The 16,540-nt window shown below is 34.8% G+C and overlaps 1 long non-coding RNA gene across 1 annotated transcript; it reads left to right on the top strand.

Moving 5' to 3' along the window:
* Positions 1–10,453: 10,453 nt before the first annotated feature.
* Positions 10,454–16,538, top strand: LOC128995077 (uncharacterized). The gene is made up of 3 exons (XR_008490950.1): positions 10,454–10,506; positions 13,235–13,407; positions 16,482–16,538. It is a non-coding gene; the product is annotated as an uncharacterized LOC128995077 (long non-coding RNA).
* Positions 16,539–16,540: the final 2 nt, after the last annotated feature.

Here is a 16,540-nt window from a genome sequence, read left to right on the forward strand (position 1 = left end):
GACGGGAAATTCTCCAAGCTTCTACGGGATAAATAAATTGAGCAACAGACTAAGTATTTCCTTATACAACCACAAATATGATTTAGCCTTGATAGGTTATTTCAGCAATTTAGTTGATTTGGCTTAATTATTGCTATCGTATTTTAAAATATTTCACTTAGTAAAACCAATTGTTATTTAGTAAAAACCAACAGAAATACATCAATGATCATTTACATTGCTATAGGGTTCTATAGAGTGATTATTACTCCCCCTATGTTGTAAACGAATTTTGATTTTTTTGTCATTTTAATCTTTGTATGTTATTTAAGCTAAGCTCAGTGTGTGGTGAGTGCTTCTCCCCAGGAATGCCGGGCAATTGCGGACACGGAATATTGGGGACACATCATTAAAGAGGGCATAAGCAGACACTAGAGATTACTGCTACCTGGCAAGGGGTTGACAGGTCTCTGCAAATATTTCAAGGGCGGAACATTGCGGACACATGTATCTACGACGGGGAAAAAGGTGCTTGAGAGGGAGGATTTTATAAGCGTTACGTTTGTGCTTACAATGGTTTAAAAAATTGCTCCAAGGATTTCAACAACTGGAACAAAAAGCATTCAACAAATGCTGTTATTGATTATGAATATTTTGTAGAGTTTTGACAGTTAATTCTTTTACTTTATTAGTCCGGCCATGCTGGTTCGCGATCTCCTTTGAAAAGACTTAGATTTACACGTTTATGTAAAATGTTACCAAAATCGTATTATTTTTTTCTTGAGTTATAGTGCTAATGGACGCAATTATAAATATCTTTATATTGCACTTACATATTTGAACGAACTGTTTTTGGCCTCTGCAGAGATCTTAAAAGAAATCAAATCTGTATCAGTTCCGGGTCTAGGTCTTGCAATGAAACATATTTTTAGTGAATTTCCATCTGTGCTATTGGATATACAACCCTGGTAAACTCGCCCTGTGTATTGTATTGTACGTTTGCAAAATTCCTCACAGAAAAATACCAGTAACACCCCTACTCTGGCATTTGTGTCCCGTGGATTGTACGTTTGCAAAATTCCAAACAGAAAAATACCAGTAAACTTTATCAATTTACTTGAAACTTATTTTTGTAACAAACGTAATGATAATATTGTCCAGAAGTACATATGATATGTTTAGTTTTAGTTTTACGTAAGTTTACAAATGTAAACTAATATCCCTACCATTTTAATGTTTATATACATCGACCCCCAATATATTTGAAATTATACATATCACTTAAGTTTAATGTATTCTTTATAAAAATACCTTTTGTTTGTATTATAATTACTTATTGAAAGCTGGAATATAAGTTGAACATTATTCTGTTTTCGAGTTCTATAGAATATTATTAGTTAGAACAAGTGGATAGAGTGTCGTCCATAATCATTTGTCAATTAATCATTCATTACAAACTTTATCAACAAACACGCATCAAATTACAATGCAAAATTTTGGATAAATATAACGCCTTTTTGAAGCTGGGCAACATAAAAATTATACAAGGCTTAATGTTATAAAAGTTAATCTTATACCATATATCATAGTGTATATGCCCATATTTAACATCGGGTTACCTTTGTCAATTGATTGCCAAGCCGATAGGCACGTCGCACAGTTTTGACAGGCCTACAGGAATAGTATATTACACTATTAGCCTGGTTTAGTGGTGTTTTACCGTGAAGGCACGACAGTTCACGGATTTTCGTGTGAGAACAGTGAAGCATACAGGGCGAGTACGGTAACGTACGATACCTGACATCATACTACAGAGAAAAATAAGTACATTTTAAACTTATGAAACAATTTAATTAGGATATTACATAATTTCCAATATTTTTACATTTAAGAAAATAAAATTGACCGTTGCATTTTGCTGTTTATTTCATCAGCTGACTAAGTGCACGGTAAAAAACTGTTACGCCACACTACACTGGTTTAACGAACTTCCCACACAATGATTTAGTCCAGATAACAACTGTTTGCTAATAAAGTTAAGAAACCTCTTAGTGATGCCCCGTCTTTATTCTTTATTTAATTAACAAATATTATCAATCTGGCAAGCGATCTCTAATGAATATATAACTATCAACTCTCTACAAAATATTCATAATCAATAACAGCATTTGTTGAATGCTATTAGTTCCAGTTTTTGAAATCCTTGGAGCAATTTCTTTTAAAACATCAAACGTAACGCTTATAAAATCCTCCCTCTCAAGCACCTTTTTCCCCGTCGTAGATACATGTGTCCGCAATGTTCCGCCCTTGAAATATTTGCAGAGACCTGTCAACCCCTTGTCAGGTAGCAGTAATCTCTAGTGTCCGCTTATGCCCTCTTTAATGATGTGTCCCCAATATTCCGTGTCCGCATTTGCCCGGACACCCTCCCCAGGACCAGGGCTCTCAAAGCGTTTATGTTAATCCTATAGAATGCTAACAAATCTAGAATATTCTTTCGAGAGCATTCCAGATTAACTACTATCACGCACTTCCATAGTTAATACATAAAGCTACCTCCTAGAACCTCCTAGAATATTCCAGATCGTATTATAACCATGAAATATTAAATAAAATTTAATATTTTCTGTTTTAATACCGTACAGTATATAGATTAATGAGAATTCATTCGTTTTTATTCAAAAGTATATTATTTAATTTGGATTCAGTTATAAAGCAAGAATCTTCAAAATATTTTCAATGCAAAGTCAATAAACCAACAGATGTTAATTATAACATCTGCTTAATATTACAACATTTTTATGTACACGCACATGGTAGGCCTACGCCGCCGCCTTGTCCAAAGCCTTTTATTTTCAGTATCCAAATCATGTGATATAGAATGTTTTATATAGAAAGAGGTCGTTCACAGGGAAGTGGTATACACAGGTACACTCACCCTATAAGGAATTTGACTAACGTCTTCTCTGTAAAAATTGTCTTGTGTAAAGATGTATATTTTGTTTGGGTGAAGAATTCCGAAAACTCGACCCGGTCGAGACTAAGTCAAGTATGCAGTTTTAGTAATTCCTGCTACCCTCCTACCATCATACCGATATAGAATCTTATTTGCAAATCATTAGATCTTTTTCGACAATGTTATTAGGCATAAATAAGGTACAATACCACAGGTTTTTAGATTATGGGCTATTTTTAGCAAGTTATTAATTAGTTATGAGAGTTATGCTATTAGTTTTGTAATGAAGAAAATAATTATTGTTTGTAGTGTAGTGAAAAGTAACGTTCAAAACACGAGTGAAAGTGGGTCTATACGTATTCTCAACCATTTAAAGTGCATGGTCTCAAATATGTAATTATTCACTTTCTACTCTTTATGAAATATACTCCATAAGTTTTTCTTTGGAGATTCGGGGGGCAGAGCCTCGATCTGTATCCATCACTGGTTATAGAATCTTATTTATTTCCTATAATTAATGACAAAATCAAAAGTAAATAAACTATCCTCTTAGTTCGATAGAATATTTTTATTTCAACTAGATGTTAGTTAATAGTAGTTTGCGCAACGATTGCGTAAAGGTGGTGTTAACGACACTAGTAGAACATTTAAGGTACAGGCTTTGTCTTAAGGGGGCACTCAACCTCAGAAAAAAAATTCTGTTTGCAATAAACTAATTTATTTTTATGTTTAGGAATTTAGTATGGTTAAAGATAATTTTTTATGATAATTTCCCTCCCCCATCGAAACATTTACGGGAACAGATATCTCTGGAGTTAGGTAGGGGATAAGATAATTTAGTATTATTTTTTTAATTTAAAGAATAAATGTACATCTACAAACTGTAGTGTGAAAATTGCCAAACAACAAATATTTCTATAAAAATCTTATTTTCAATGTTTTTTTCAAATTTATTATGAAATATTTTTGGTTATTCATCACAAACATTTTTCCCCTGAACTTTGATTATTCCATACTAAAGTTTGTAGAGTAGAATGTCCCCTTAAAAATAACAAAATACTATCGTATATGTATATCAGAACTTGAGATATGTCTTCTTCTGTACCTGAATATATGAAAAAAATCAAACTTTCGGTAATCGCTCCGGAAATGAAAGGAAACACAATTCTGTGAGGGGATTTCCACCAAAGTAAAAAATACTATTATATATTAAAATTTGTTTATTGTTATTTAAAAGTACACCTAAAACAACACTTTTAAAACAAAATTTAAAAACTCGCGGTGTTTAAAATCTTTTGAAAACCAAAGAAAAACAAAAGACTACTACAAAAAAGGCTTATCCCAAGAAAAATGTAGGCTACTTAGAATATGCAGGTGAAAGATACAGAAAAGTGTAAATGGACATAACCTTTTGTAAATATTTTGTAAATACTGTACTGTATATATTGCATGAAAATTAAATAAAAATAAACCTTTGTTAAAATCTTGTATTTCATTTTATACTACTACCCTCGTAAAAAAATTGATATTACTGTAAGATGTTGACTTGAATAAGATTATTAGTATTTGGCTAATAGTATTAATTTTATATTTTAATCATTGATATCGTTTCTTTTACTCTAAACAGTACAGTATTGAACGCTCATAGTCATAGCACTAAGATTTGTTGAATTTCATAGTAACTCTCTAAATATTTGCAGTAAAATTGAATATTTTAAAAGTAAACATGTTTCTCCACAGATCAACTACGCGTCAAAGGTGCGCACAGATCAAAGGTGCGTTACGATTGCAAGTATGGTTTAGTAATGTGCATACGAGATGCTGATGGACAAAGAGATACACATAAGATTTATTTTATATTTTATTTTACGATTTGTTTTTATTTATTTTATTTTATGGTGATACGATTATACGTAGTCCAAAACTGTTTACTTTTTTAATGCAAACCAAATCGCAATTAAGTAAATTAATTTAATTCCGTAATGCTATCCTCATTGAATACAAAATAATTAATTGACAACCTTAATATAAAGTTATTATGTTAACTTTTTGCCATTCGTAGAAACAGTTTGATATCTATATCAATATCTAGATAATGGTAGATATATATATTGTGTGTATTCTAAACTTATAGAATATTTTGACAGAATTTAATACACACAATAAACTAAATAAAAGACCAAAACTAGGCTAGCTACATTAAGCCAAATCAACAAAATTGCTAAAATAAACTATTAGGCTAAATCATATTAGGGATTGAATAAGAAAATACTTAGTCTGTTGCTCAACTTATTTTTACCGTAGAAGCCTGGAGAATTTCCCGTCCTCCCTCTACGACTCGCGGGTCAGATCACATGTTTCAAGTGACCCTATTATCTACCTGCCAGACCCCCGGATCAGTTTGAATGATCCAAAACTACCCTCTGACCGCGGATCAATTCGAGCACAGGCGACACCGCATGCCCATCTCCGAGCCTTACAATAGGGCCAAGGAACAAGGACAATTAGTGCGGTCGACTGCTTCTGCCAGTAATCCGCCTCAAGAAAGCCTGAATTTTACTATAGTAATTAATTCACAAGGTTGTCTGTCCCAGCCGAAGGTCAGAGATAATTTAGGCAGTGGCCACATTGTTACTATCTTCCCCGTTTAACATGTCCATACCCTATCGCGAAACCATCCAGCCCAATTAATTTAACAAATCCAAGTCGTGTTCCTTTATTGTTTATTACGAACCTAAGTATTAATTATTGTTCATATAGAAATGTTCAGCTATGAATACACTCATATAAACATATTTAATTAACATACAATCCTCCAATGCCAAGGAGATGGGAAATCACCAAATTTAATTTCCGATAATTATAATTTTATCTTAGTCTAATCTAAAAACACATCCTTAACACACTCCTTTTATCAAGGTAAAATTTACATTTATAACTACGTACTATTTAAAAAAAATATTTAATGCCACTTTGTGTTTACTGCATTACTTATATTGCAAGTTATATTGCTTTGCTAATTACTACTAATTTTTGCCAAGTGAAATGTAGGTAAATAAATTAGCCTACTGTGTACTAAAATGACAAGGTGGGCTTTAGTCTATACTTGCTATCGAGTATCGATTAAACACACACTAAAAACACTTAACTGTAAATAAACAATACCCCCGCCGCAGCAAACCTGCCAACTAAGCGAATTTCCATTTTTAATTTTTAATCAAATATATTTAATAAAAACAATAGGTTTAATGAGTACCTAGGTTTGCTGCTACAAGGAACCTAATAAAGTGTATTTTTTAGTAAAATGTTAATAGCTAGTAAAAAATAAATAAATTTGCCAAGTTTGATCAAAATATATCCATAAACAAGCAAACTGCAACATTTTACAATTTTCTGCATAAGAATAACATGTGAATTTTAAATTTACAATTTTTTAAACTTTCTCCGTTACCAATAACTGTACAGAAAGTAAATAAAAGAAACGTCTTATAACACTTAACACATATATTTACGCTTATACTGTTACTCACAAGACGGTAAATATACAAAAAAGATGGTAAGTGGTGATCGATTTCGATTGGACACTCCAATCATCATCAGACCCAATAGGCGATCATACGCGAACAATAAGCTTAATTATATGTTTTAAGTGTTATAAGACGTTTCTTTTATTTACTTTCCGTAAATTTAATAACACGTACAATGCTGATCAAGAAGTTATTCAATAACCGTACAAAACCACTATGATATACTAAATTATTTGTTTTTTAAGCCCTTTAAAAAGGTCTAGAAAGAAATTGGGAAAATGTGTGTTTTGAGGGTCAAAAATGAGAAAAACCAATTTCATCCCATTCAACTCCCAGTAAAACCCCGTTCCCATGGTCCGATCATGCTGGTTCGTGAACTCATTCAAGGTAATCCCGCCTTGCACCTTTAAACCAAATTTAATCAAAATCGGACAAAAATTACTCAAGTTTATATACAGGGTGAATAAAAGTCAAGACCCCCCCCCTCTAATATTTTTCTAAGTAAATATACAGAGATATCCTTTTGGTGGTCGAGCAATCTTAGCAGGAAGTTTCATTTTATCATTTTGAAATTTTTAAGTGTCCCAAAAGGGGGGATTTGGGGGGAAACTCAAATATTTTAAACGTAAACCCCCTTCAAGTGACACCTCATTTTGAAGTGTTTACAAAAACTTAAAGAATGGTGAACACTAGAGGTCGCTATCTCTTCTCTATCCAAAATGGCAGCCAATATTAACAATTTTACCATTGATTTTCCACAACATTTGACGGGCTACCATTTTGGATAGAGAAGAGATAGCGACCTCTAGTTTTCACCATTCTTTAAGTTTTTGTAAACACTTCAAAATGAGGTGTCACTTGAAAGGGGTTTACGTTTAAAATATTTGAGTTGCTCCCCAAATCCCCCCTTTTGGGGGGACACTTAAAAATTTCAAAATGATAAAATGAAACTTCCTGCTAAGATTGCTCGACCACCAAAAGGATATCTCTGTATATTTACTTAGAAAAATATTAGAGGGGGGGTCTTGACTTTTTATTCACCCTGTATACGTCCGTGAACGCGATAACATGAGTAATTTTTGTCCGATTTTGATTAAATCATTTGATTAAACATATATACATAATATATAAACATTAGAACGAATGGCGTTTTTGGTATCTGGGGACATCAAAATGAAAAAGTAATCGGTCCCGGGTGGTCTTACCGTGCCACCTACGGTAATAGCTACTTCCCTATAGGGAAATTCGCTAAAATGATTAATTATTAATATTTAATTTAATATTAACACCGGAATGTTAGTCTGCCTTTTTCCCCAATTAACTTATATTTACTTAAACACCAAGTAGGAAAACATGACGGGAAAGTTTGACTCGAAACTCAAGAGTAGGAAGGCCTTGCAGAATTGAAAGGCCTAATGTTGTTCAGATGGTTTTTTGTTTCCCTTGAATGTGAATAATAATGTGAATAATGCGAATCCTTCAATGAAAGTTTTATTAAGGTTTCTTGGATGTAGTCATTTTATTTTAAAATCACTTGACTTTTATGAAAACATATATTTAATGTCCTTGCCGTACCAGTTCAATTCGGCCCTAGAGGGGTTTCCTTTACCAATCATCATAAAGTTAAGTCCGTGTTTCCTACAATAGTAGCACTTCGGCTAACATCCTTGTTCATTGTTTGTACGAATCTTCATATTGTAGGTGTTCATTATATAGGATGATAACAATAGTATTTTTTATGTCTATTTCTTCTACTTGGTGGCGATCTATTACTTTCCTTTGTTTCCATGGTTAACAAATTGGTTCTTTCAATGATTGCTCAAGAATTACAGTAACCTGTCAATTAATTTTTCTTATTTTGTAAAATATATCAAATTGACCAGGCTTTCTCGGTTGTTTACATTGTAATATGTACGAATGTAAATTAAAATAGTACATACGAGCTGTTGGCCCGTCCAACGTACGGTAATCGAGTAGTCCATTAAAACAAAACTGTATATAGTGTGTCTTCTAATTCAAGCATAGTTTAAGCAGTTCAAAATTTATTGTAAAGAAAAAGCTGCTGAGATGAATTAAAACATGTAATCATTGTTATTTTCCCAACCTTTCCTCTATAAGTCGAGTAGTAAAATAACTTTCATAAGCTTTCTTTTGAAGATTCGTGAGCTTCGATTCGTATACAGCAATGGTTATAGAATCTTACTTATGTCCTATAATCAATGACAAAATCACAGAGTAAATAAACTATAGTTCGGCCGCTTAGAAAACGACCTGCGCGCTAATGCTAAACCAATGCTGGAGGTGGTCGTTTTCTAAGCGGCCGAACTATAACCTCATAGTTCTATAGAATATTTTTTTATTCAACCAGCTGTTGGTTATAACAAATTATATTGTACTAAAATAAACTATGGTGTCACAGAAACTATAGAACATCTTTTTCCTACAGTCACCCGACAAAGTTGGCTTCCTTGTACTGTTTATAGTACAGAAAGCTGCTAATTGCTGCATATTTATACTTTGCCGTACGGTTTATACTTTGCCGTACGGTTTATACTTTGCCGCACATCAGGATTCCAACGAAACAACACAAAACAGCGTGGTTCTATTATGCACGTAATCCGTGTACGCTTGGAAATAGGTTGGCAACACTTAAAGATAAAAATACTATGAGCAGCTGATTGACTAATTATAACTACGATTTAACCTGTCATTTCGTGTTTATAGTTTCGGTATTTCTGAACTTTCTGGACTTTTCTTTTAAACGTTTTTAAAACATTCCTACGATCTTAATAAACAAGAAAATACCTTTAAAGCATTTTTTTTAGGCGCGGAAACCACTTCAAATTAGAAAAACATACGGAACTATATTCTCAAAACGTGGAGCACATTTCTTGCCGAGGAAAAATAGCGGAGTGATACGGACCGCGGGTACTACTTCTCTAGGGCACCATTTGTGTCGCCAGCTGAACCTAAAAACGTGTTGTATAGTGTTTGAAAGACTAATTATTTATATGCTTTATAGTGACTGTAGGAAAAATATAATGTGTAACACGAGTGAAAAAGGCCTTTGCTGCACTCGAGATCATTCCGCACTCGCCTGCGGCTCGTGCGTAAACATTGCTCTCGTGTGCAGCTAAGTGCCACTTTCACCACTAGTTACACAAATAACTATTGCTTGAATGCCCACATTATGATTACGCAAGAGCACAATGTTTCAGGAGAATCAACAAATTTCCAAATGACAATACATTTGAAAAAGTGAGGAAAATATTGGCAAGTGAAGATGTACAACTATACAAAGAAATAAATACCTTTCTGAAGGTTGTAAAAAGAAGAATATGAATACAATAAAGGCTCATTTCACACAATCAGTTAACATTTACACAACACTTTCCTTTGGCCTAAGGTTCTTCTATCCTAGGTCCCCCCCCTCCTTTTCGGGATAGGTAAAGGCCTGATGGACCCCTGGCCGAGAAGATATCTCACCCTTGACCTTAGATCCTGTCATTTCCTAATCATTAGATGCATCCCTCTTTAAAACAAATGTGAACAAATAACTAACAAAAAAGTGAGTAATAGTCAGCATCAGAAATCTAATAGGCTACGTGGAGTAATTATCCAAGCCTCAAGGGCTCAGAAAAAAAACTAACTAAATATTTTAAAGACTGCTAAAAAAAAAATAGAACAATCTCTCATCCTCTTACCGAATAAATGAACGTATCAATGATTATAGCATTACACATACTATGAATACGTCAACCCTACGCCACACGCTCTTTCCAATGAGACGTCAATGGACAAAATCGGTAAAGAAATGGCGGAGGAGTTCAACCGACAAACTTCGTGTTCGCGTATTAATTAATTAGGCCCTACTCAATTACTGACCAAGAGTCTGAAGTACTTGGTTTTTCAATGATTGTAAAATGAAGGCCACCCCTCCCCACTGCTGAGGCAGGGTCCCATATCCAGATTGCACAGAAGACTCCAGCCAAGCACATTGACAGCAAGTTCCGCTCTATTGAGTGACAGAAGAACAAACTAAAGGTGAGTCACAACTAGAAATATTGCAGGAAGTTAGTACCTATTTTGATTAGACATCAACATATGCATTTTGAAACAAAATTTGAAATATGACATTTTCAATGGAAAAAGTTTAAAATTATTAAGCTTTATTTAAAGATGAGGTTTGTGTCTGGAACACAATAACTCCGGTATTTTAGGTCTGATTATAATATTTTGCTTAATCGTGTAGGGCTTGATACATTTAAATCTTAACGAGTTTGTGAAGGAACAGGCTTGGGTCTAGGTAACAAATTGAGTTATAGGGTTTTAACATCTTTTTTTCTTTTATTAATGCAACATTTTTACTAAAACCATCGTGTGTAGAGCTTAAAAAAACTTTTTTGAAGTGTTGTAAGATTAAAGGTTTGCAGAGAAACTAAAAAAACGGTGCATTTAAAATTCCCCATGTTATTGTTATAAGGTATAAATAAACTGTTGTAGTTTGCTTGCTTTATGAATGGATTTTGAAAAATTTGGCTAATTTTTTTTTCATTCTCTTTAGCAGCAAACCTAGGTACCGGTTCTCATAAACCAATGTGCGTTATTTAAAAAAATCTGTTTCAAGTTTATGAAATATTTTTAGACCAATGAAAATTTGTTTAGTTTGATACGGTTTTCTACAGGGAGGGGTGGGAGTATTTATTAATTCTGATAGAAAATGTTCCCAATAATCTCACTCATCATTACCAAAAATTAACTCAAACAAAGAATTAAAAGCTTTGTAAGAATGATTTAATTAGTAATTTTCTCTTTGATGTATATGCAAAACCATAATTTCATGTTAATGTTAAAGTTGAAGTAAGTTTTAGGCATTTTTCATCAAGAACTGGTAATATTGGGTTCAAATTTAAAAAAATAAAAACTTCACCAATATTTTTGAATTTGTTTTTCATAACGCCTTTCGACAGCTATGCTGGCATTATCAGACACATCACAAAAAAAGAATGTTTAAAAAAAGAAGGCCTCATTAATTTAATTTAAAGCTCCCTTGTAGGCTTAGTTTGTTATCTATAAAAAGTTGTTTGGAAAAGGTCGTTTTTTTTTCAAACTGACACCGATAAGTTTACATTAAAAGTTGTTTACAAATAAAACAATTAATGCGAAATAACTTTGATTTCCGATAACTTTTTACGAGAAAATCCAAAACCAAGAGATCAATAACCTCGGGACTTGATTAATGCATTTAATTGGTCAGATGTACTATGGTTCTTAACTACTACTGTAAACGTTGGTTTTTGGTACTAGTTCTTTTCCTTAGAACCGTTGGTAGCTGCAAGAATCATTTTTAGCTGTGTGCCCGTTCTATGCACGGGTATCTTATATAAATAACCTATATTTAACGTTGGTTTTTGGTACTGGTTCTTTTCCTTAGAACCGTTGGTAGCTGTAAGAATCATTCCTAGCTGTGTGCCCGTTCTACGCACGGGGATCTTAAAGTAGTCAGTTGAAAAACCTTCTTATATTAAGAATAGCAGTTGGTTTATTTCCAGATATGATAGCAAAACTATTATATAAAAACCTTCGCAAATACAGTAACAGTTTCAAGCCAAAACAAATGCTTCGCAATTAAATGTCACCCGGATCGTGTTGGTCCATATGTTAAATCCAATGATTAAAATAAAAAATAATTTATAGATCTATGAGGCATAGCCCTAAGTTAGGCCTATAATTGGAAGTTACTTTCCACAATGGTTAAAAGTATTTAAAGTACTACCTTAACCTCACCATTTAACACTTTATTCCTGTTGACATTTTCATTATCAAAGGTGCTCTTGATGTCCTTTCCGTGAAACACTGAGAAATAAGGACATTAATGCGTTACCAACAGACATACACACAAAAATACAGAATTTAATTAGGGAATTTGCTACGCTTTAAGCATAACAAGTACATATAAAATTAGTATTTGAAATTAATGTCATCAAATTTTATCATAACAATTTATATTTCCTTAGACCGAAGATGGCCCGAAATGCTGTCGAAACGACGGCTTACTACAGAAACAGCACCACACACCACAGCTGTTTGGGGTTGTGTGGTTTATAGAGGTGGTTTGATTATGTGTTTCCTTTATCACATAATCATCTATGAAATAACGAACAGCTGTTCGGATCAAGATTATTTTTTCTAGCTGTCACTGATATGTTTAAATTGAATGTTGTTTACAAATACCGCAATCATTTCCGATCACGTTTTGAAAGCAAATCCCAACCAATTGAGATTATAAACGTTTTTCTTACATAACGGATTTAATTAATCGCAAGTGCAATAATATAGTGTAACCGTAAATGAAATTAAATAACTAGGCATCATCCATGTCAGGAACCAGAGATTCTTTGTGTATAAAATTGTTCTTGAGTTTTGATAACCAGAAAGAAGACCAGTGTTGTATACGGCTGGGAAACTTAAATTTATTAATGATCGTCAACAATAGCTTGGAAACAAGTTTTCCACTCATTGACGGCGCTTCAATGGCGGTTGTGTAAGGTGTAAAGTAAAAAATCACAACTGCAGTGGGTGATCGTAACAGAGGTTTACGGATGATGCTAAACTCGCTTTTCCAATGTGTCACTTTCTGTTTCTCCTCACCGTGTGATGCAATCGCATTTTTCATGTAGGCCTATATTGTATATTTAGCTTCTATATACTAAGTCTGTTAGCTAAATATCAAACCTAAATAATATTTTTATTGCTAAACAAATGATTTTAGAATGTTGACTTTAACATCCCTCCTCACGATGTGTATGGTGGGACTGTTGGTGACGTGGGGTTGGCTGCACTGGAAATATCACAGGCTTATCAGGGCTGTCAGCAAACTGGAAGTACCTTTTTTCAGTTTCCCAATTCTGGGACACAGTCCCTACACTCTACTAGGACATGAAGGTAAATATTGATGTTCAATATGGTGTTTGTACAGATAATTTTAATTTTCCGTGTCATGAAGTAACTTATGTCTACTCATGCTAGGCGTATGCTACATATTAAAGAAAATAATATTACAATACATTTTAAAAGAATGGAGTTTATGTTTTCTGCAAGCTAGGAGTGTATCTTGTTTCCTTACAATCAATTCCCAAAGAGCATTCCAAAATTATTAATCTCAAGAAAGAAATGTAATTGAATAACTATCCAACTACTTAATAATTTTTTTACTTTAGAGTAGGTTTAAATGAAATACATATTAACTTAATAACGTACCATATAGTTGGAGGATGGTAAAAACAAATGATAAAAATGCAATAAAGCTTTGTAAATTTGCATTTCATCCTTAAAACAATTAATTAAAAAAATCCTATGAAAAATACTGTAACCACCGAGAAGTAAGGTAGGCATACAGAAGAAAAATTCAATTGCTACACTTAGGTGGTGTCTAGCACTAGTGCTTGTGACTAGGGCAAAGATCCTCCTCTGCTTCCCCGCCATCATGTATTACAACGCTCACGGTGGAGGAAGAACAAGTAGTGCCCTGTGTGGTAGGAATTTCCTCACAGTAAGTTTACTTGCTGTTTGGGCTTCCTCACTCGTCACAAGTATATTTCCGGCATGAGGCCTCGGCCACACGAGGCGGTTTAACCACGCGAACTTAAGGGGTTCGACAACACATTGAATCAAATGGGAGTGGCCACACGAGGCGAAGATTGAGGTACAAAAAAAAAGTAGGCCTAGTCGCAGCTAGTCTAGGCGCGCGGACCCTTGTGTACTAGCCGTGCTGAGAGTAACGGCTCGCTCACTCCCACAGCCTCGCCGAACAACCCCAGAGAGCCGTGTTAGCCAGATGTTTTTGGAAATTAGCAATAAACACTCCCCTCTTCAGCCCCCGCCATAGCACGGCCGCGCGCCCAGACTAGCTGCGACTACTGTACATGTACGGTTGAGCTTGAGCCGCGCCATGTCGTCCCTCGACCGGGAGGGGATGACACACGCAGTCTTATGAGAGTGGCCACACGATACGGTCATCGATCTCTATTAATACAACTGGATTGCGCGCTGCACATATGAGTGTGTGTGCTATAGCGGTCCGCCTCTTGACAGCGCTCCCCCAACCCCTAGTCCGTGAACTGCGCCACTGTAGCCTTACAAATCATATGTAGCTACCGTGTTTGCGTGAACAAAAACTGACATAACTTTGTTGTTACTTGATGAAATTTATTGCGATTTTTACTATTGCATTCTCCATAATATAACGAAGACGTATGTTAAGTTTCACGTCGAAACCATTACGAAGAGTGGAATGGTTGACCGTATTGTCAACATGGCATGCTCTACCTTTGCCAGAAGTATGTTTCAAGGTCACACTGAAGTTGTCCAACTGGGAGAAACTCCACATGAAATTAAACTAATAAAAATGATTGGATACTTGTATTTTAAAATTATGCTGCATCACCAATCTAAATTGAGGACAATAAACCAAAACCCAAGCTCCACTGGACTTCGACAGAAACTACATAAGTTAATCCTGTTCAAAAACACATAGAGAACCAACTAATGTATTATGATTATGTAAATATTTTAATGGAATCATTGTTTATGTATTAAACCATTTTATTCGTTGGTAATAAGTTTTATTTTACATTACCTCTAAGCTTTGAATTTCTTATTTGATTTTCTTCCACGTTACTTATTTTAAAGTAAACAACATAGATAGTGATCGGTGATTGGTATACCGATAACACCTATTAATAACCTAATGATAAGGAATGACTGATCTCCTCAGTTTTAATCAGACCACAATTAATGATGTAGTTAAAATAAACATCAGAACAGTAGGTCGCTTTCTAACTTACTTAAAGTTTGCCATTACATTATTTTGATATGAAATTTAGACTATACTCTTCACACGTTTATACAGATTAAAAATATGTAAATGAATTGAAAATCGAGCAGCTACATGTGAAGATATAGCGGTTTTCGTGACGGCAGACGTGGTCCCGCCGTATGGTGTAATGTAAGAGAGCACGCTTCTACACGGACTAGTGGTGGGGGCAGAGCCGGGCGGCCGGACCGCAACTCCAACACACAGCGCGCGATCCAGTTGTATTAATAGAGATCGATGGATACGGTTCGGCCGCGCGGCAGCCGGGCTTATTGGAGATATTCTTCGGACATTTCCAGTGGTTTTTTAGTTTGTTTTGTGCGTTTTTACCGGTTGTGTGGTGTTCAAACAATGTTTGATACAGACAAGCTTATAGAACTGGTCAAAGACAAGCCATGTTTGTGGGACAAGAAACTGAATGACTACTCAGACAGAAGGTGCCGGGAAAAGGCGTGGGTTGAAATCTCCGAAGTATTTTATGAAGATTGGAATGGAGCCAACCAGAAACAAAAGGTGAAGGGATGGACCCAATGATTTCTGTTAACAATTGGTTCCATCACCACACACTTCTAATGCACATACTAACATAATTATTTCGTCCATGACTAAAATAGTGAACTGAACTATGTTTTAATAGGGTACTGAACTCATACTGGACTGGAATAACCCAACAGGAAGTGGTTCATCCGCCCCGTGTGGCCAGGCACTTCGCGCTAAGATAAGCCGCGCGGCTTAAATTCTCCTCGTGTGGCCGGGGCCTTACTTCTCTGTGTTGTAGCACAGAAAACGTACTACTATAACCCAGAATGCCAACCGCATGCATGGTAAAAAGCATTAAGCGGTTTGAGAGAGCTTTGCCTGTCAATCGGTAGGCAGCGCCACCAGCGTTGCCATGCAATAGCATAGCATAGCTGGTGGCGCTGCCTACGGATTGACAGGCAAGAGGCAAAGCTCTATCAAAAACCGCTTTTAATGCTTTTTACCATGCGGTTGGCATTCTGGGTTATAGTAGTACGTTTTCTGTGGTTGTAGCTGAAATTTAATCGGTGGAATAATATCTTGTTTAGGCTGTTAGATTTAGAATTGCATTTACCATCTCAATGTCAATTATGTAATATAAAGGTTGGAAATCTTTAATTTTCAGGAATAACAGGACGGATTTTAAAAGGGGGAGTGGAAATGCTGGAACGTGGAGGACCACTA

This window comes from Macrosteles quadrilineatus, unplaced genomic scaffold (assembly GCF_028750875.1).
Source record: "Macrosteles quadrilineatus isolate MER2022 unplaced genomic scaffold, UCM_ALF_1.0 Scaffold_5__1_contigs__length_97177068, whole genome shotgun sequence".
NCBI classification, from domain to species: Eukaryota; Metazoa; Arthropoda; class Insecta; order Hemiptera; family Cicadellidae; genus Macrosteles; species Macrosteles quadrilineatus.